Here is a 22,712-nt window from a genome sequence, read left to right on the forward strand (position 1 = left end):
CTGGAAAGCTGTTTATATTAACATTTTACAACAGAGATGAAGAACATTTAAGAAAAGGTAATAAAGAAGGTTATATAGGTAATATTCATCTATGTTTGATTATGTCCAAATGCTTGCAGACTGGCTGGATTACCTCCCTAGGGAGGAAATATGAACAACTCCCTAGAGAGGAAATCCAGCCAGTCTGCAAGCATTTGGACATAATCAAACATTGTTAAATTACTACCAGGTAAAAAAAAGTAGTATAAAAATTGGAAAATTGTTTTCAGGCATTGCCTAGTAGGTGATTTGGTTCAGCCGGATGAATCTCACCCACGTAATAAAGGTTTCAGCTCTTTTACTTCGTAAAAGTCAACAGATGGAAGAGTTGAGGAAATGTGGATGTTCAAACATGGGCAGAATGGTGAATGTTACACAGTATTAAAGTGGCCACTTAAACCAGCCAATGACAGGTCATAAGCCCTGTAAATGCCTAGACTTCCCTATTCCCTTCTCAAAAGTTTTTTCCCTCTCTGTTGAAATAAATTTAAATATTCATCTGTTGATGTTTGTGAAATTAAAGAGCTGAAACCTTTATTTATGCGGGTGAGATTTATCCAATTAAATTATTTCACCTACATACTAGGAAACGCCAGAAAATGTTATTTTTTCAATTTCTGTACTTCTTCATGATTTGGACAAACTCAAAATATTGTTGATAAATCCACCTGGTCCATGAAGAAGTATAGAAATTGAAAAAAATAATTTTTCAGGCGTTGCCAAGTGTGTAGGTGGAATAATTCCATTGGATGAATCTTACTCGCATTAATAAAGATTTCAGCTCTTTGATTTTACAAACATCATCAGATGAAAGAATGGAAGGAACATATATATTCAAATATGGGCCGAATGGTGAATGTTACACAGTGTGTAAGTGGTCACTTAAACCGTAAGTGGTGTTTAGAAGTATAGTTGTTTTTTTTTTAATAAATCAAAAAAGAAGCTGTCAATGCTAAATATTAGAAGTAAAAAAATAGAAAAACAAATAAAATACAAACAAATTAAAAAATACAGTTAAAGGGAGCTAGGTACATAATATTTATTTATTTATTTTATTTTTACTCGCGTTAAAGACGTTGCATATAATCCGGTCTCTTACGATTATTAAAAAAATGGCATGATGATGATGATAAAGATTATGACCACGTTTAATTTTTTTTTTTGTATTATAAATAATGTTTGTAAAGTACCGAACTTCTTTTGCATGTCAAAAAAAGCAGCTTGAATCGCTTCTAACTTGTAATATTTTTTACCCCAGCGCGAATTCTCGTTCTCAAGGTTCGTATTTTTTGTGCCACCCGATTTAACCAGAATACTCCCCGAGGGTGGGTTTTGCCACCCGATACGGGGGTTGTTATTATCTTATTATATTCCTGTTGTAAACCAAACAATAACTCAGCCATTATTATTTTATTGCTTCCATACATACCCAACGCCCGTGGAAACCATAGACCAGTTGATGTCTAACTGGAATTAGGTCATACGTGAACATTTTAATAATTTTTGAAACTGTCTTAACAGAGATGGAAAATATTTTTGGAAATAAAATGCAGAAACATAGAGCAACATGTCACTCTATCTTTGCATATATATTTATTTATATATTTATTATTCCACGTTTTTCATTTAAAAACAATTTAATTATGAATACCTCACTGGGCACAACCCGTGTCGAGGCAATAATTTACATGATTTAATATATTATACTTATAGTGTCTAAAAAATAAATATAAAATACATATAAAATATTACATATTCACATTTAAATCCACACAGATATATAAACATATATAATAGTAAAAGAGAAAAATTAAAAAAAGAAAGAAAAAGAAAACAACATTATATTATTAGTACAGCTCACACATTTAACTACTGTGCAGACATTGGGTCAAGTAACAAGCTACTGTCAGCTCCCGGTGGCCCAACATCCGCGCAAATGCCAAATATACGAGTATACGAGTAAAAAATGGATAGTGGAGCTAGGTAGAAGTAAAATGGATTGTCTCATTCGCCCAAACCAATATTGAATCAACTGCTCCACAAGTGTATAGCTTTTGTTAGGTTTTTTTTATTTTCATTGTGCGTTTTGTAATATAAATAATATAACAACAAAAACAACAACAAACCATCACGCCGTTTCCCCGTAGGGGTAGGCAGAGAGGATAGAACGCCATAACACTCTATCTTGGCATACAGACCTCGCTTCCTCTACATTCATACATCTTCTCATGCACGCACGCCGATTATTCCTACTTTTGACATGTCCATCTTCAAGTATTTGATGGACTTTATCGTGCCATGTCTTTCTCGGTCTTCCTCGTTTTCTGCATCTATCAACATTTGTATCGTAGATCCTTTTAGTCGTTCTTTTGCTGTCCATTCGCTCTACATGTCCAAACCAACGCAGCACCCCTTTCTTAATTCTGTCAATAATGCATGTCTCAGCCTTACACACTTCACGGATCTTGACATTTGTGCACCTATCATACATAGTTTTACCACACATTCGCCTGAGGGATCGCATTTCGACAGCATTCAACCTACTAAATAATATAGATGCACATAAATACCTTGTTTTTAAAACTGTCTGAATATTTGTTAATTTTCTTCGTTTTTTTAAGTTAGTCTTCTTTGTTTATTCTCAAATGTAATTTAAAAAAAGTATATTGTTAAGTGTCCTCGGCACGGGAAACCCCAGTGTGGTCACATTATTTTTATTATTAATTATAGTTTGTAATAAATAAATAAATATGACAAATATTCATAGAGTCACTGTGCGGATACAAATACAAAACATGAAATCCAAAAATAATTATTTATTAACAAGTTTGGTGGGGTGACCATCTCGAGACAGTTTTCGGGACGCAAATCAAGTACCCATTTTTATACAAATAGTTTAAATTGCGCAAGATTTTTATCTGCTTTTGTGGCAAATTGTATATTGTTATATATTCTTGGTCCAAGGTATATTTGACTACTTTGACCAAATGATGTTGTCATTTTAGGTGCTATGTATAGCTGTTTTCTTTTAAGACGCGTTTCATAGCTAGTATTGTAAATTTTATTTCCAACGTGTTTATGAGTGTGAACGAGAAGTGCCTTAGCGTAGTTGCCTGACGTTCAGAACACCTACTCGTTTAAACACCTCAGGTGTAGGTGTCCTGATAGCAGTGGCGAGCCGTGATTTATTTTATAGGTAATCTATTGAAAATGTTCATTAATTTGTACCACATATAAGTACTTACATAACATGTAAGTAATGTAATTATAAATTACTACTTTTTCTGTGGTTCTGTGAAAATCAACTCAAACAACAATTATTACTAACCACGCAATATACGTAGCTTTAATCTACACTATTTTAATATAATACTAAACTTGTACAAAAGTTTATTAACACATACCACAATGACATTCAGCAGATATTTCCATTATGATCTGTCATTGACAGTACTGTCAAGACTTAAGCACTGGCCGATTTCTTTTAAAATGAATAATGCCTAAAACGGCCACTGCGAACGCCACCTGTCCTATGTGATACATAATATGTCAACGGTATCCCATCAAAGAAAAATAGTCCTTCGGAAATAATGTTCGAAATACTAGTTTCCAAATAGAGAATCTTCTAAAAATATTTGTAATCTGCAAGTTTGTTTTAGTACTAAAAAAGCCGACTTGGGTTAAAGACGAAAAATACAGTGTACTTTTTTGTATGGAAGAATAAGCTGAGGTAATCGGCTAGTTTTATCGTTCAGTGAGAATGGACTAGGCGCTGGCGCTGGGCGCACTTTATAGATATTTTTTTTGTAGAAAGATATAAACGGTGATTGATAATAAATAACAATTACTTTATATATTTTCCCATAAACATGGTTACTATAAATTATTATAATTTAAAGTCAAATATAATGGTAAGCTGTGCATAATCGCTTACTTTGACGATTCGCCCCTGCCTGATAGGGACCCCGAGTAGAGCCTTGAGAACACACTTTTGTGCAATTTCTAATGCTTCCTCGGTTCCTCAGCTAATATACTACATTTGTACATCGTTCACGCACGCGTGACAATTATTCTGACCTTTGAAATGTCCCTTATTAAGTTTTTTTTTTTAAATTGATCAATATATTTTCATAAATGGTACATGTTTTTTTATTCTTAAACAAATCTTCTTTTATGCATGTAGTAAATGTTATAACTGTAACTCTACAAACGCTGTATAAAACAAAATGCGCTTCTAACGAGGAGGATCATTACCGCGCTTCTTCTACAGGTAAAATCACTAAAAGGTATTTCCCAACGCTGGCTGATGCAGCAAACTTCCATCATCATCACCAAAGTACTTTGGAAACGACCCAAATTTTTGCCGGACACGGAGCTATGAGAAGTTACCTATATAGCTTTACATCAAGGAATTATGACTATTGTCCATGCGATGATATTTCTTCACAGAGTATTAAACATCTGTTATTTCAGTGCCCATTTTTTAGCTTACAACGCCATAATCTTGAAACAGAATGCAGGAAAGATGGAATATCCTTAACAAATATCCACACTGTAGTAAAAAGTAGTTATCACGCGCCATTGTTCTTGAACTTTGCAACAATGGTGATTGGACTCATAAAGGTAATAAACCAAAAGCAGTGATCGAACATCCCATTTCCAAGACAAACAAAAAAGATTTTTTCCAAGCGCCTTAGCCTTGTACATGACACGTAAGGCTACTAAATACAGAAGTCTAAATATATATAAAAAATAATAAAAAACTACTAAAAAAGAGACTTTGTCTTGTGCTTGGAGAGTGACTTACACTGTTGTAGTTATTTATTTATTAGAATTTATATCATTTTATATATACGATTACATATTTTAAAAAAACTTATACGACAAAAGAAAAACAGAAAATAATAATACGTTAATACTAATTAAAATAAAATGCCGTTTTTACACGTTTTAAGAAAGTTTCTTGGAATTTATTTATTGGTATATAAGTTTTAATAGTTTTTTGTTCATTGGAGAAATTATTGTCAAAGCTATTTTGACCATAACTTGTGTGGAATTTAGGTATTTTTATAATATTTTGGTATTCGAGTGACTTATTCATCTCAAATTCTTTTATTTTTTCTTCTCTATGAATTTGTATAATGAAATGTATCCATGTAATTTATTTATTTATCCAGGCCTATTAAACTAATTCAACCAAATCGGTAATTGAGCCCGAGACCTCTTACGTGATAGGCAATCGCGCTGATCATTAAAAAAAAAAATATTTGGGTTTTTATAATAAAGCTAAATATTTCAATTTTGGGGGCCATTTTTAACGAGTTGTAAATAACTCACGATTCGAAAATAGGAACCAAGTTGTGGTAGAGAAGGATGTGAACCTAAAACCATTGATCCGTGAATCCACGATGCAAGCTACAAGACCACAACTTAATTCTTATCCCGATTTGACAATAAAGCGGACATTATTCAGCCAGATGAATCTCACCTACATCAATAATGGTTTCAGCTTTTTTATTTCTAAAATGTCAACAAACGGAAGAGTTGAGCAAATGTAATCGTACCAAACTTATACAATCTTATCTTAGTCAAATATAAAAGTTTACTTTTTTCCTTTTGTAAGTTATTCCCTCAATTACTAATGTAAACATCAATTTGATGAACAAAAAATGAAGCCAGCGTAACAAAAAACCACCTAGTCCACAAATTACATTTTTTATTTACTTTCAAAGTTTCAACGGGCTTCTTTTCTGAAAGCATTTGTCGTAAAAATGGACCTTAAATAATTTATTATTTTATGTGTGGTGGGTGAAAACTTTTTTGCCTTTTTAACATATATTCCTTTTTTTTGTTCAAATATATAATACGCATATAACTGTGAACGTTTATAATATTATTTTTACTTATTTAAGAACATTTAATACTAAATTTTACATAATATCTCTATGGAGTTTTTTGCATTGCCTTAGTGAGGATTTCATGTTCACCCGGAAATTAATTAGAATTATAAAAAAAACTGCTGAAAACAGCGGATGTTAAATTACTCAGAAACACGGAATAAGTACACGAATTAAAAATTATTATAACTAACTAACTAACCATCACGCCATTTCCCCGGAGGGGTAGGCAGAGAGGATAGAACGCCACACCACTCTGTCCTGGCACACTTCCTTTGCTTCCTTCACATTCATACATCTTCTCATGCACGCACGTCGATTATTCCGACTTTTCACATGACCACTTTCAAGAATTTGTTGTACTTGATCATGCCATGTCTTTCTCGGCCATCCTCGACTTCTACAACCAGACACATTCGCATCATAAATCTTTTTAGCCGTTCTTTCATCATTCATTCGCTCCACATGACCGAACCATCGCAAAAGACCTTTCTTAATTTTGTCGATAATGCTAAACTCAGCCTTGCATTCTGCTCTAATTTCGACATTAGGGCACCTATCATACATTTTTTTTCCGCACATTCGCCTGAGGGATCGCATTTCAACAGCATTCAGTCTACTTTCGTCCCTTTTTTTCCAACTCCATGCTTAATAATAATAATAATTATTATTATTATAGATGACTTATAAAGCGCCATTTTTGTAATATAATACTTCAAGGGTGCTTCACGAAGTGATTATATAAAGAAATTAATTAAATTTTAGCTTTTTTTAATTTAAGAAAAACAATGCACTTTATCACCACATGCTAAGGATTTATTCTAATGATTTCGAGAACAAGTGGGTTTTAAGTTCCTTCCAAAACATCACTTCACTCTCACAGTTTCGCACCTCTGCTGGAAAAACATTCCATGACGTAGGGCCTGCGACCGCAAATGCGCGTTCTCCGAATTTAGTGCGCTGTTTGCGTAGAGGTATAATAACTTTTCCTTTCGACGTTGATGTAGCTGACCTAAGCGTAAGACGTCTGTCAGCTAGTTCATCTGGAAAGCAGAGTTCCCTTAGATATTCTGGAGCAGAATTGTGCGGTGACCTATACATAAGCCAACAGAGTTTGTATTCGACACTCTGCGGAAAAAGAAGCCAGTGTAATTCCCGAAGTAGTGGAGTGATATGACTGAACTTAGAGACTCCAAAAATAAGTCTCGCTGCGGTATGCAAGTCATTTTATTCATTGGTAGACCTGCGTAGATACCATTACAATAATCGACTCTAGACTCTACAAACGCATTGATTAATGACGTACTATGTAATAGATTCTTCTGTGATTGACTCCATAACCTAATATAACATATATTTGGCTCTCAATGTTAGCTACGCAAAAAACAGAATCATAAAAAATGCTGTATGAAGAAATCCAATAATTTTCCTACGTTTTGTAATCAAAAATATTTTGGGTGTTTTGAGAAGGCTAACCCTTCTTAGCCAAACAGGCTAAAATAATCTGTTTTTTTGGGACATTAATCTACTAATACTACTACTACTACCATCAAGCTATCACCAGAGAGAATGGACTACCACACACGTTTATCCTGGCATATCATAGAATTTTTCGATTTTTATTTAAAATTTATTTCACAAGGCAATTTATCCATTTATTATGCAGTAAAGGTTATATTTTTTAAGTAGTGTGTTGGTATTGTGATTATGATAATGCAATTCAAATGTGTGTAAGCTGATTCATTCTTAATATTCAAAATAATATAAGCGATGTCATATGTAATGGTATAACTTTGTATTTTCCATATTGTGGCAAATGCTCTTTTGTTAGGACATGCCAATGTTAGCTAAAAAGAAATATTTAAACTTATACAAGATATTTATGACGTACTTTTGTTCTAATTTATTATGCTACTGGCTGGTTTTAGTGGCCACTTTAAATACTGTGCAACATTCACAATTTTGCTTGCATTTGCACATCTGTGTCTCTCACAATTTGCCAAACTTACAGTGAAAGGGGCAGTGAAAGTAGTAGAATTTATTAACATATTACAACAGAGATGAAGATCATTTAAGATAAGGTAATATAGAAGTCTAGGCATCTACAGGGCTTATGACCAGTCAATGCTGGTTTAAGCGGCCACTTTACACACTGTGTAACATTCACCATTCTGCCTATATTTAAACATCTATATTCCTTCAATTCTTCCATCTGTTGATGTTTGTGAAGTTAAAGAGCTGAAACCTTTATTTATGCTGGTGAGATTCATTAATTGAATTATTTCACCTACATACTAGGCAACGCCTGAAAATGTTATTTTTTCAATTTCTATACTTCTTCATGGACCAGGTAATTTATCACAATATTTTGAGTTTGTTAAAATTTTTGTAGACAAGGACAAGATTCAACTCCCTGGGGAGAGATGAAGAACATTTAAGAGAAGGTAATATAGTAAGCCCTGTAGATGCCTAGATTTCTATATTACCTTCTCTTAAATGTTCTTCATCTCTGTTGTAATATGTTAATATAAACAGCTCCCCAGGGAGTTAATTCCAGTCCTTGTCTACAAAAATTTGGACAAACTCAAAATATTGTAGTAGAATTTAATTCAATAAAAATTTCGATACGTAAAAAGGAACATTTAAGATCTCCTTGATTTTGACAGAATAACATTGCTTTTTTGTAAAAGAGAAACCGATAGAAAGACCCAAGGTATTTAAAATGGTTTAGAGAATGTGGATGAATGTAATTTTACTGCTGATGTTTGTTTTATTTATGCGGGTGTAGGGATAAAATGTTCTTCGTCTTTATTGTAACATGTTAATTTTAACAGCTTCCTAGAGAATTGAATCCAGTCTTTGTCTACAAAGTTTTTGACGATCTCAAAATATTTTTGGTAAACCTACCTGGTTCACGTAAAAGTGTTTTTTTTTCAGGCGTTGCCTAGTATGTAGTTTAAATAATGAATCTTGAATCAAATGAATCTTACCAGCATCAATAAAGGTATGAGATCTTAAACATCACAAACATCAATATATGGAAGAATTGTAGGAATATAAACGTCCCAATGGCAGAATGGACACTTAAACCAGTTACTCTTTACAAATTTCATTCGCACAAACAGCGTTTTAAATTTAATTTTAGTTTTCTCGTCTAATTACCACTTGTACTGCGCAAAACTCATCGTAAATCATTTTCATTTATTTTCGTGATATTTGCTGACTTTTTCAGAAATCGAATTCGGAATCAGAAATACAAAAAAGTTTTAGGGTATTTTCCACCCCGAAGCATAAATACATTATTCATTTTGTTTTGATTTACAACCGTTACTTTAAGGTTAGAACTCAAAAACAACCTCACCTTTCCACTTGTGAAAAGAAAAGTGGAATGCTTTCACATTTAATTTTAGAATAAGAATTCTTTTTTTTCGGGTAGTTCATGATTTAGCATGCAAAATGTTTATTGTCTTGGGAAATAAGAGAGGCAAAGGAAAATGGAGGATTTATTGGGTCTTTGAATATTGAACAGCCCTTAAGTGGTACGTGCCTTAAAGAAAAGGGGCGGAGATAATGGTGTTTGTCATAATTAATAAAAAAAACATGATTTGTAAAAATTATTTTTTTAAATATTGTTTTTTTGCATAAACATATTAACATATTTGCGCTCTACATATTTAGAAAAGCAACGAGGAAGATTTGTACTAGATAGTCAATAGAATGTTAGCCTGGAGAGCGAATTAGTCTCAGAGTAATGATTCTCTAGAGAAGCTTTTAAGCTCTATTGCATTTTATGAATGGGTGCGCGTGTATTGATTTGAGGTTAAATGAGAAAGATTGATTACAATTTTTTTTTTTTCAGATCAGATTCAGATCAGTTCTAGAAACTATTCACAAAATGCGATTTTCGGTACGATTTCGGTTGGCGCTCGCAATTTGCTATCAGAGTTCTCACGGCCCGTTGTTTTGCTGTAATTTTATATTTCTTATTATAATTGAGTGAATTTCTAGAAACATAACTCAATTATCATTTCAATTATGCTTTTATATATTTCAATTTTTCAATTGTGCTTATTTTGTGTTTTCTTTTTTTAATACTACTATATTTTACTATTATTTTGTTGATTTTAATGATACCACTATTTTGTATATTTGATTATGTGTGATTCTTAATTTGTATAATTTATATTTTAAAAATTATTTCTGATTATCTTTTTTGCTTTGTATTCTTTGGAATTTGGTTATTTAATACATTTACCTTTTTTTCTAGATTGTGATTCTATGTCATCATAATTTGATCTAATTAATTTTACAATGTATTTTTATTGTGGCTTGACAGTTCATAAATATTCAATTTTGTAATTTTAAATGAATAAATAAATAAATAAATCTGTAGCTAACGTCGTGGTCAACAATCGTAGAATGTTTTTTTTCCATATAAGCAATTCTATTGGGTTATTACTCTAAGGAATTGGTGATGAACGAAAGCGAGGCAAAATTGAAGGTATTTGAAAGGGCAAGTGATGGATACTGAGTGTTAAATTAATGTAAATAACGAATGTCTTGAACAAATAGAAGAATTTGTGTATCTGTGAAGTACGTTTTCAAGAGATAGAAGAGTAGAAACGGGTGTTGAAAGGAGAGTGAATGCGGTAATAAACATGAACAGAAAAATATTAAAGGAAAAATAATGAAACCCACTAAACCGCGAATTCGACTTGTCAGCAAGTTTCTTATTTTTCCTTTACAAAGAAAAACGTTAGAAAAATTATGCAATTTTAAAAAGTAATAAAAACATTATTATGAACAAAAAGCATACGTATTTTTACACAAAATTTATTTACAAAAAAATTAATGAATTATTGTTAACATAAAATAAAAATCAATATAAAGCCTTATTACATATGAGCCATTTAATTATTTTCTTCAAGTTATGTTAAAAATTTCCCATAAAAATTAAACGTAAGTACAAAACAAGAAGAAGAGAAATTGAAAAAATAACATTTTCAGGCGTTACCTAGTATGTAGGTGATATAATTAAATTAGATGAATCTCACCCGCATAAATAAAGGTTTCAGCTCTTTAACTTCACAAACATCAACAGATGAAAGAATTGAAGGAATATAGACGTTTAAATATGGGCAGAATGGTGAATGTTACACAGTATGTAAAGTGGCTACTTAAACAAGCCATTGAAAGGTCATTAGCCCTTTAAATGCCAAGACTTATATATTACCTTCTTTTATACGTTCTTCATCTCTGTTGTAATATGTTAATTAATTAAAATATTTAACTTGAAAGAAGAGTTGGGAAAAAAATCAAATAAAAGTAAAATAATGATTGAAAGATATTTGGAAAAGGGGGATAGACTGAAGTAAATTATCTAGTTTTATGTTTGTTAACGAAAAGGCGGACTGTGAATGAAAAACGAATTTCATTAAGTTTTGTGATTGGGAAATATTTGAAGAAGGATAGGAACGTGGAATGGATACCTACCTTTAATATGATCTGAATGTTCTTCAATTTTTGGCACTGGATCATAAAATGAATTATAAAATATAACAATATTTTCCACGACGCGCGACGATTCCACCACTTTTTATCCGATTTTATGTGAAGTCAAAAATGTTGTTTGGTTTTTGTTCTAAAATCTGAATCTTCTAATTGAGAATATCTTCTATCTTGGTGTTAGGAAGGTACTATAAGGATGGGTCAAAGGAAGGATGGGAACGAAAGGTAATCGGCCAGGAATAGTATCGATAAATGCTGTTATTTACTTAACAATGTTCTTATGGGAGTCTAAGCATTTCCAGCCATCGATCTAACATGGGTGAATGGATTCACCCTGCAGTAGCTTGGAGAAGCGTGTTGTTGGAGCATTTCAAGCGTCCCTATAGGCTCCAGGCTCTTTGGCGAAGTAGGACAGTGAAGTACTTAATACTTAGTTACTAACATAACCTTGCGTGTAAACATGCTGAATTAGTGCTTAGTATTAGTGAACGGATATCAAAATGAACGGCGCACTAAACACAGTAATTATTTTAATGAAAAATGTCAATCGAAGCTAAACTGGCATTGAGGGGAGATTCTTAAGCTTATCGTCCACCTGCAGCTGTTATAGAGTCCTGGGGGACTCTCTGCCAGCTGCGCATAGAGGAAAGTTATTATAAATATTCCTAAGGAATACAAACTCTATGCAGATTAAGGAGGGTGGAAGAGGATGTGTAGACAGAGGCCAACACGTCCCCCACCCCCCTGAGGATCCCCTCAATGCCTCTGTTTTTATATTAAAAAAATAAGTATTTACACAAACAATTTACATAAATAAACGTATCCAAATATAGAAAAACAATTTCTTAAAACTATAGTAACACAACAAACATAACTTACACAACAAACCTAAGTAAAAACACAAATATTTACAATTAGAGAACGGCTTTGAATAAAGAAGGACTCCCTAGGTGGTCCCTGGCTAAACTGGCAGTGCACAACGGAGTTTTAGTCCCAACACTTATGTATGGAACTGAAAAATGGAACTGGCAGAGGAAGCAAGGAAGGGGAGTGAACGCGGTTGAAATGCAATCTCTTCGACGAAAGTGTGGGAAATCAATGTGTGAGAGGGTTACGGATGATGAAATCAGGGGAGAGTAAATCTGAGTCAGGTATAATTGATAAGAATAAGAAAGGGTTTCTGATATGGTTTGGTCATATAGAACGAATGGACGACGAAAGAATGTTAAAACAAGTATATATGGCGGAAGTGGACAGTATCGTGAGACGATTCCTTAGTCATCTTTACTTATAAACAGTTTATTACCCATTATTTTTTTAGACATAAATTCTATTTTCATGTGACAAAAAGTTTTGCGTTGAGTTAGGACGACTAATTAGTTGACACAGAAATACGAGGTTATCACCACAAATATTATGTAGGATCAGAAACATAATGATAATTTAAAGAAATATATGGCACATCAATACGGTAAATAGCAAACTCCATTAGTTTGTAAATAAAAAAAGAAGGAAAAAAAGAAAAACAAAACAATGAAATCCTATCAAAACCACACAAATTAAACAGATATATTAAATATCCACGCAAACAGTTCGGTTATTAAGTAATTAAATTTGAGTGGCAAAAATTCTGTAATTTTAAATAATAACAGATAACTCTATGGCTCAGATTTGTTTCTAGATATCGGTTTGATATTAGCTACCAGAAAAGGTATATAAATCTACATAATACAAGGCTAGTACAACGTGAAAGCTTGTCAGTACCGAGGTTTTTAAACAAGTATGGTTAAAAAACACTTAAATATACAATTCATCAAATTAAAAAAAATAAAATGTTGACAAAACTTTTAAGAAAAAAAAAATTCTATGGATAATATGTAACAAGACTTTATATTGATTATTTTATGTTAACAGTCAGTTATTTAAATGTATATACTTTGTGTGAAAAATACGTATGTTTTAAATTTTTAATGATGTTTATATTACTTTTTAAATTTAAATAATTTCTGTACCTTTTTTCATTGCAAAGTCATATATAGAAATTTGCTGACAAGCCGGATTCGCGGTTTAGAGGGCTTCATTATTTTTCCTTTTATATTTTCTGTTCATGTTTTACCTTCTTAAATACAAAAAAAAACAGTCAGCTATTGGCGACTGTAATATGCTAGTAAATCCGCCACTGGGTCTTAATGAATCTGTACTCTTGGCTTATGAAATCGGCCTTGCGGGCACTAATGAATTTGTCCTTTGGCATTGATCATTATTAAATTCACTCTACCATTTGCTTACTTTTGTGAAATAAACGAGCTGAGGAAAGAAGATTTTTTATTTATTAATTTTCGTGAAACCAGCATAGTCATATTAATAAACAATACATACAGAATTCGGTCTCGTAGTGTAATGGTCAGCGCGTTAACCTGCTATGCATAAGGTCTCGGGTTCAAATCATTTCCACCGTTTGTATTTTTATCCTAATATTAATAAAAATTTCAATAAAGCGCGCCCAGCGCCTGCGGTGAGCAAAGAAACTAGCCGATTATTCCAGGTTATTTTTCACACAAATGAATACTCATAGTATACACTATATTTTGAATGTATTAACCCCAGTGCGGGTTTTTTATTTTTCTTTGAGATGTTACTTTTGACATAAGACCATAATTACTTTCATGCGTCATATTGCAGGACATATAGCGCTCAACGCGGCCGTTTTTAGCACTATTAATTACTAGAACAATTCGGCCAGTTGACATTTCAATTGAATACCTAATATCGACTGAATTCGTAGTGGTATTTTGTATTTATTTTTTGATGAATTATATATTTAAGTAATGGATAATATATCTGTATAATATAATATATCACAAAGTTACATCGTTTGAATTGATTTCATGGATAAGAGTTGTTGTATCACACAGAACTACAGAAAAATATCAATTTATAGTATATATTACTTATTATGTAATATGTAGGTACAAATATATGATTTTTTTATAGCTTACTTGTAAATAAAATTACACAAAAGGATATTGGAATTGGCTACTAAAATCAGCTAATGAGATTTCATAAGCCCCGCAAATGCTTCCATACTCTCCTCATTAATATTTTTCCTATTTTTTTGCAACAAATATTTATTTTTATTAGGGGTAACGGCACTGCGTATTTTTAAATAAATAATTTGCCCATATGTTTTTTGCCATCTGCTGCCCTTCGCATTTATTTTTGATAGCTACACGTGGAATAATTCTTAGTAATTGCGGAGTTGGGTGGAAAATATTGATTGAGTTCGTTAAGTACTCTCCGATGGATATTCCCTGAACAAATACTAATCAATCAACCCTTAATATGAGGATGTTTCCCCACCCAAGTGCTACAGGACAAATTTATGGCCCGTAGAGTATTCCTGGGGTGAGATCTCTTATACATGATTTACGACTTAACCCCAAGACGAAAAATAATATACGATAAAGGGTTAATATTGCCCACAATTTGTTATTGAAATACCTTTCTCCTACTCGGAAAATCATTATTGCGTGTTCACATTTTTTTTAATGTCTTAAAATGTCTTAAAATTCTCAAAAAATATTATATATTAATGATTTAATAACACATATAAGTGACTAATTAAAAATACTTGTCACACTTCCAAGGGTGAGGTTTTTATTGGTCTCCTTAGTTGGGTCCCTGTACATTGTAATAAAATAATTCATATTTTCATAGAACAGAATCCTCTCTCAATACAATGCCAACACATATTTCAATAAATTTTCCCACTCTGTTCCATATAAATATTGCGTATTTTATCTTTTTCAACTTATTTTAAAATGTACCTTCATTTGAAACCATATTTAGTTTTATATAAATTATTCTTTCACTGTATGATATTTACCAGCCTGAAAATACTCATTAGAGGGTGAAAGCGCTAACTGGTCGAACAAATAAGTGGAAGTGTACCAATTATTTTTAATTAGTAACTTATATTTTTATTTTAAACATACATTAGTTATTTCATAATTACAATGGAATGCTATCAAGAATTCCCAATTTTTATTTTATAGAAACCCGGTCTGTCTTTTATTTATACAACAAAGCAGACAGAACCGAAGGGCATGTATGACAAGATGTATGAATGTGGAAGAGGCAAGGAGTGTATGCCAGGATAGACGTGTGTGGCGGTCCATTCTCTCTGCCTACCCCTACGGGGAAATGGCGTGATAGTAGTAGTAGTAGTAGTAGAACAATTTTTACTATGGCACCAGAAAAGTGTTGTTTTTACCAACTATAGATGTTCGCCATTGGTGAGTCTCTATTTAAAAAAAAACTTTTTTAATAAACTATTTATTATAGCTAGGACCTAGAACCAACCACTACTACTACCATCACGTTATTTCCCTGTAGGAATAGGCAGAGAGAATGGACCACCACACACGTCTGGAATACAAATTTAAGCTTCTTCCGTGCCCTTCAGTTCTGTCTGCTTTTGACATGACCAGATTTAAGATTTTGGTTTAGCTGATAATGCCACGTCTTCATTGTTCGTCCTGTGAGGGGTGGGGGACGTGTTGGCCTCTGTCAACACATCCTCTTCCACCCTCCTTAATCTGCATAGAGTTTGTATTCCTTAGGAATATTTATAATAACTTTCCTCTGTGCGCAGCTGGCAGAGAGTCCCCCAGGACTCTATAACAGCTGCAGGTGGACGATGGGCTTAAGATTATCCATTGAATTATTTTTTTCTTAAAAGTTTTGTAAAACATTTTATTTTTAAAAATTTTATGAATTGTATATTCAAGTGTTTTTTAACCATACTTGTTTAAAAACCTCGGTACTGACAAGCTTTAACGTTGTACTAGCCTTGTGTTATGTAGATTTATATACCTTTTCTGGTAACTAATATCAAACCGATATTTAGAAACAAATCTGAGCCAATGGGCGTATCTGTTATTATTTAAAATTACAGAATTTTCGCCACTTAAATTTAATTACTTAATAACCGAACTGTTTGCGTGGATATTGAATATATCTGTTTAATTTGTGTGGTTTTGGTAGGATTTTATTGTTTTGTTTTTCTTTTTTTCCTTCTTTTTTTATTTACAAACTGTTGGAGTTTGCTATTTACTGTATTGATGTGCTATATATTTCTTTAAATTATCATTATGTTTCTGATCCTACATAATATTTGTGGTGATAACCTCGTATTTCTGTGTCAACTAATTAGTCGTCCTAACTCAACGCAGAACTTTTAGTCCCATGAAGTTAGAATTTATGTCTCAAAAAATGGGTAATAAACTGTTTATAAGTAAAGATGACTAACATTTTAGAAAAGGGGATGTAGAAATCTATTTATCCAAAGGGCTTATGACCTGTCATAAACTGGTTTATATGGCCATTTTACACACTCATTAACATTCACCATTCTGCTCATATTCTAACATCTTTATTATTTTTTTTATTTATTTATTTAATTTTACAATACGCCCAAGGGGCATTTACAAAAAATATACAGGTAAGTACAAACATAGTAAGTAAAAATTTTAAAGATAAACAACACTTTTTTGAATACATGTAGAAACAATAAAAAACATACTGCTATGCAAAATAAAAAGTGAAACTTTACATAGTAAAAAAGAAAAAAAATGGTTATAAGAAAAGTAATTGAATTAAAAAGCAAATTGTAAATAACTTGTAAAGAATTTAAACAAAAAATATACACATTTACATAAACTTATACGTATAAAAAAAATGGTATTAACCAATTATTGTTAAAAAAAACAAAAAATTAGTTTTCAGTAAGTATATATAAGTTAATAACATAATATCTGATACACAAAAATATTTGAAACATTAATTTCAGAAAAAGATAATAATAAATAATAATGCACATCAAAAACAGAGAAAAAATTGTATGAAAAAGAAAATTTTATTACGAAATTAATAATTAGTTTCAAACAGTGCATTTAAGAATGTTTTAAAATGGATAATTGTCGTATTAAAAATGTCTGTATCGCAAGTAAATTTGTTGCCTAAGGAATGTAAACGCGGAATCGGAGAGTGTCGTGCATAGTTAGTACCTACGTTTGCATTCGTATATTCCTTCAGTTCTTTCGTCTGTTGATGTTTTTGATGTAAAAGAGTGGAAACCTTTATTTATGCGGGAGAGATTAATCTTAACAAATTACAAAAGGGATGGAAAATACCTTGAATAAGGGAATATGGAAGTTTAGGCATTTACAGGGCTTACGACCTGTCGTTGGCTGGTTTATGAGGCCACTTGACACACTGTGTAACATTCACCATTTTGCCTATAGTCAAACATCCATATTTCTTCAATTTTTTTATTTGTTGATTTTAGTGAAGTTAAAGAGCTAAAACCTTTATTGTTGTGAAGAGATTAATCTGATTGAATTCTCTCACCTACGTACTAGGCAAAGTCTGAAATTTTAATTTTTTAATTTTTATACTTCTTCATGGACCAGGTGGATATATTAACAATATTTTCTCTAAAATGTTCTCTATCTTTGTTGTAATATGTTAATATTAACTGCTTCCTAGGGAGCTGAATCCAATCCTTGTCTACAAAAATTCGGACAAACTCAAAATATTGTTCAACTATTTATAAGTAAAGATGACGAACATTTTAGAGAAGAGAATGTAGAAGTCTAGGCATATACAGGGCTTAGGACCTGTTAATAACTGATTTCAGTGGGCACTTTACACAATGTGTAACATTTACCATTTTGCCTATATTTGAAAATCTATATTCCTTCAGTTCTTCATCTTTTGACGATTGTAAAGTTAAAGAGCTGAAATCTTTATTGTTGCGGGTGAGATTCATATGATTGAATTATTTCACCCACATACTAGGCAACTCCTGAAAATATTTTTTAATTTAAAACTTTTTTTGGACAAGGTGGATTTATAAACAATGTCCGCAATGTGAACAATGTATTTACAAATGTTCTTGATCTCTGTTGTAATATACATCTTTTTATACACGTGTCCTTAAAAATGCCAATTGGGCGTATATATAAATAAATAAAATAAAATAGTATGTTAAATGTTGTTGAAATGCGATCTCTCGGGCGAATGTGCGGTAAATCGACGTATGGTTGCACAAATGTCGAGATTCGTGAACTGTGTAAGGCTGAGACATGCATTATCGACCGAATCAAGAAAGGGGTGCTGCGTTGGTTTGGGCATGTAGAGCGAATGGACAACGAAAAAACGGCTAAAAGGATCTACGATACGAATGCTAATGGATGCAGAAAACGAGGAAGGCCGAGAAAGACATTGCACGATCAAGTCCATCAAATACTTGAAGATGGACATGTCAAGAGTAGGAATAATCGGCGTGCGTGCATAAGAAGATATATGAATGTAGGGAAATCAAAGTCTGTATGTAAAGATAGTTTGCTGTCAGTTCCAGGGTGCAGAACTAAGTTCGCACAGAGGCACTCCTTACATGTTGGTCCAAGATCCTTCAATCTTCTAACTAAGGAGTCACAAACCATTAAATCACTGGTACAGTTTAAAGTCGGTTTGAGGTTTTGGATCAGCATGGAAGGAACAGATAGACACATTCTTCAAAAAAAAAAAAAATCAAGTTTTCGTAATATCAGCATTTGTTAATTTAATTTTTCTTTTCTTTTTCTTTTTTTTTTTTTCATGGTCATGTCATACCATATTTATATGCTATAATTTTTTTAATAATTCAAAAAGGAATGGCCCACGCTTTGACGCTGAAGTTTTTGTGGGCATTTTTTCCAATTTATATTTAAGCTTAATTTTAAGATGTATTTTTCTAAGGTGTATTTTTTTAATTATATTTTTACGTAAATAATATATATATGGGGAAAACAAGACAGAGTGATATTTATTTATTTATTTATTTATTTATTTTATTTTATTTAGAATTTTTACAGCCATTACATAAACAAAATAATTAGAAAAATTTTAACAATACTAAAGCCAATTAAAAAAATCCACTGTAAATATAATGACACATAATATATAAGAAAATAAGTTTAGTAATTGTATTTGTGGGACGTTTGTATTCATGTGTATGTGAATGTGTGTATGCGTGAATGAATGAGAGAGAGGATACATGTGCGTGTGGGAATGAATGAGGGAGAGGGTGCGTGTGTATGGGTGCGTAAGTATGAAAATAATATATTTTCTTAAAACGTTATATCTTCTCCTGCATACCTCTACGGGGAAACAGCGTGATTTTTTGTTGTTGTAATATTATCAGTTCTCTAAGGAGTTAAATCTAGTTTTTGTCTAGACAAATTTGGACGAACTCAAAACATTGTTGCTTTTAACTTAACAAATAAAGGAAAGTGGAACAATATTCTTTTTTATATTTAGATTACTACGAAGAACAAAAAAAATTGTCGGGCTTAACGATCCGAAATTTCTACGTGCTTGAAATTCTAAGCAATCAAGACTAGAATGACCAATGAATTAAAGACTGTAGGGCCGATAAATGAAGGCCTAAAGGGCCAAATTTTCAAGCATGTAACAGTCGGCTATCGCCTATTGGCAGCGAGTTTTTGTACATTTTTAAGATCAAATAAATAAATAAATTGCTGAGGCTCTAGGTCTGAAAATAAATAAAAGTAAGACAAAGCTAATGTAGATAGAATTGGCAGTCTCCTACGCACAAGACAGATGCAAGGCCTTGAACTGATAGATGACTTTGTGTACCTTGGCTCGTTTATCTCCAACAACGGCAGTTGCAGACCTGAGATTAGTCGCAGGATTCAAATGGTCAAAGAAGCAATGAACCGTTTAGAGAAGATTTGACGAGATATTAATAAACACAAAAAACGCGGTTGATGGAAACTCTGGTATTCTCCGTTTTCCTATATGGGGCTGAAACGTGGACAATGCGTGCTTACGAGAGGAAGAGGATCGATGCATTCGAGATGTGGTGTTGGAGAAGGCTGCTGCGTGTGCTTTGGATAGCCCGAAAGATGAATGCATCGATACTGGAAGATTTCCATATTACAACTCGTCTATCAGTGGTATGTTTGAGAAGGATACTGTCTTTCTTTGAATATATTGCCAGACGTGAGCCAGACAATCTAGAAAAGGCAATAATGTCTGGCCGAGTTGAAGGTAGGAGAAACCGGGGTAGAATCCCATATAGATGGACTGACCAAATAAATGTGGCCACGGGGCTAAAATTCGATGAGTCAGTTCGTCGGGCTGAGGACAGACTGGAGTGGAACTGACTAATCAGAAGTGTTCATGGTGATCACGATCCTCAGCATTGAGGGACCGACTTAGAAGAAGAAGAAATAAATAAATTCAGCTAAGCAACAATTTTATGAATTGAATATAATCTTGTGTTCAATCTTGAAGAGCCTATTTTTTTCTCAAAAAACGTTTTTAGAATTTCGTTTACGATAGCATTACTTAACCCATCCTGAAACCTGAACGTTCCTGAAATATAATGCTGGCAATCCATCATTTTGAAACGAACAATAAAATCTAGTCGTTTGCTAAACCCTCCTATGTCCTAATTTAAAAACATGCGATAAATCAAAGACAAATATCTATGCGTGTAAAAAAAGGATGACATGCGATAAAAATTTCAAAGAAGTTTAATACTAAAAAATTTGACAGTTTTAAATTACCATTAGTCAGAAGAATCGTAAAAGAGAGACGATAAATTTCAATAAAATAAAATAAATAAAACAACTTTTGGTTCAAAACAAAGTTGTTTAATTTATTTTATTATAATGAATTACCACAAAGTTAGTGCTTCAAATTTAACATTTACACGATAAATTTCATTTAAATATTATAACATCCAAATTAATTTTATTCCAATACAATAATTACGAAAATTCTGCCATTGCGCGTACTATTTTTTGTGATATTTGTTTAGAATTTTTCGATCAGAATATTTTTCTATAAATGCAGTTGAGTGTTAAATGGAACCAAGGCCGCAATTATAAAGATTATCTTTATCGGTACATACCAAGACGGTATACTTAACTTCTGTTCCATCTTTATTTACCTCTCTATGTTCTATCGACGTCATATGATCGATCCAACCAATGAATGACGCCGAAAATTTAGTCCGCGTTCCTCACTTTTCAAACAGTTCTCATTTATATTTTAAATAAGCTTCTGTTGTAAAAGTGGTTGCTTTTTATGGAAAAAGCGTATTTAAAAACGAAAAAAAATACCTTTATTTTAATTAAGCATTGAACGCGAAGGAAAATTTTCGCGCCACCTATTGGTTGAAGTTGATCATTTAACATCTGAGAAGACGTAATGAAAACACGCTTCTACTGGTTGCTAGAACATACCTAGGTAAATAGTGATATTAGAAAAGTTAAATAAACCGTCTCCATATGTACCGATAAAGATAACATAAGTTATTGCGGCCATATCAACAGTTGAAGGAATCAAAGAAATATCGATGTTAAAATATAGGCAAAATGGTGAATGTTACAAAGTAGCCACATAAACCAACCAATACTGATCATCATCATCATTATTTCCTTTTTTGCAATTAATGGTGCTTAGGGCACTGCGTTGGTACTCCAATCGCAGCGTATCCTTATGACTTTGGTTCCATGAAGTTAAGATGATCAGTCTGCTTTAGGTGCCAGACAAACGACTATGAAATATTCTAGCGTAAAAACACAGATTTTAATTTTTAAAAAATTGTTAACTACATCGGAATTTGAAACCATTGGTCATAAGCACTGTGAATGCCTGGACTTCTATATTTTTCTCCTCTAAAATGTTCTCCGTCTCTGTTGTAATATGATAATCGCAATTTTATTTTACTGTATTAGTTTGCCGAAATTGAGGTAATTTTCAACACTCTTGCTGAAATTTGCAATAAACGTCAATATCTTCATATAATCACATACTTTATCATGAAAACGTCGACCTTAAAGCGCTGTTTTCTGAAAACGGCCGCTGAAATTTCCTGAAAACTCCTAAAACTAACTTAGCAAACACTGTCATTGTCAAAAAACACCATAAATCAGAAACATTATTACTAAGGCTTTACGAGTTCTAGTATTAAACAAGCCAAAACTTCATTTAAGGAATGTTTTCAGGGGTGTATTATAATTAAACATGAATATTTACTAGGTTTCATTGTTTTAAGTCGTTAATTAAAAAAAAAAACAGGTTTTTTACACAGAAATATTCGCTACAAAAGCTCTTTTTGCATAGAACAAAAGAATTCCATTTTTTTATTTGTTTTTAGCTTAACAATTAACGCGTAACCGACGGTTTCGG

At 32.3% G+C, this 22,712-nt stretch overlaps 1 protein-coding gene across 2 annotated transcripts in view; it reads left to right on the forward strand.

Annotated features, from left to right (window-relative positions):
- igl (IQ calmodulin-binding domain containing protein igloo) overlaps positions 1 to 22,712 on the forward strand; it is a 218,600-nt gene that overhangs the window by 24,256 nt on the left and 171,632 nt on the right. The window lies entirely within an intron of this gene.

This window comes from Micrasema longulum, unplaced genomic scaffold (genome assembly GCF_059751315.1).
Source record: "Micrasema longulum isolate JH-2025_06_02 unplaced genomic scaffold, ASM5975131v1 h1tg000003l, whole genome shotgun sequence".
Lineage (NCBI taxonomy): Eukaryota > Metazoa > Arthropoda > Insecta > Trichoptera > Brachycentridae > Micrasema > Micrasema longulum.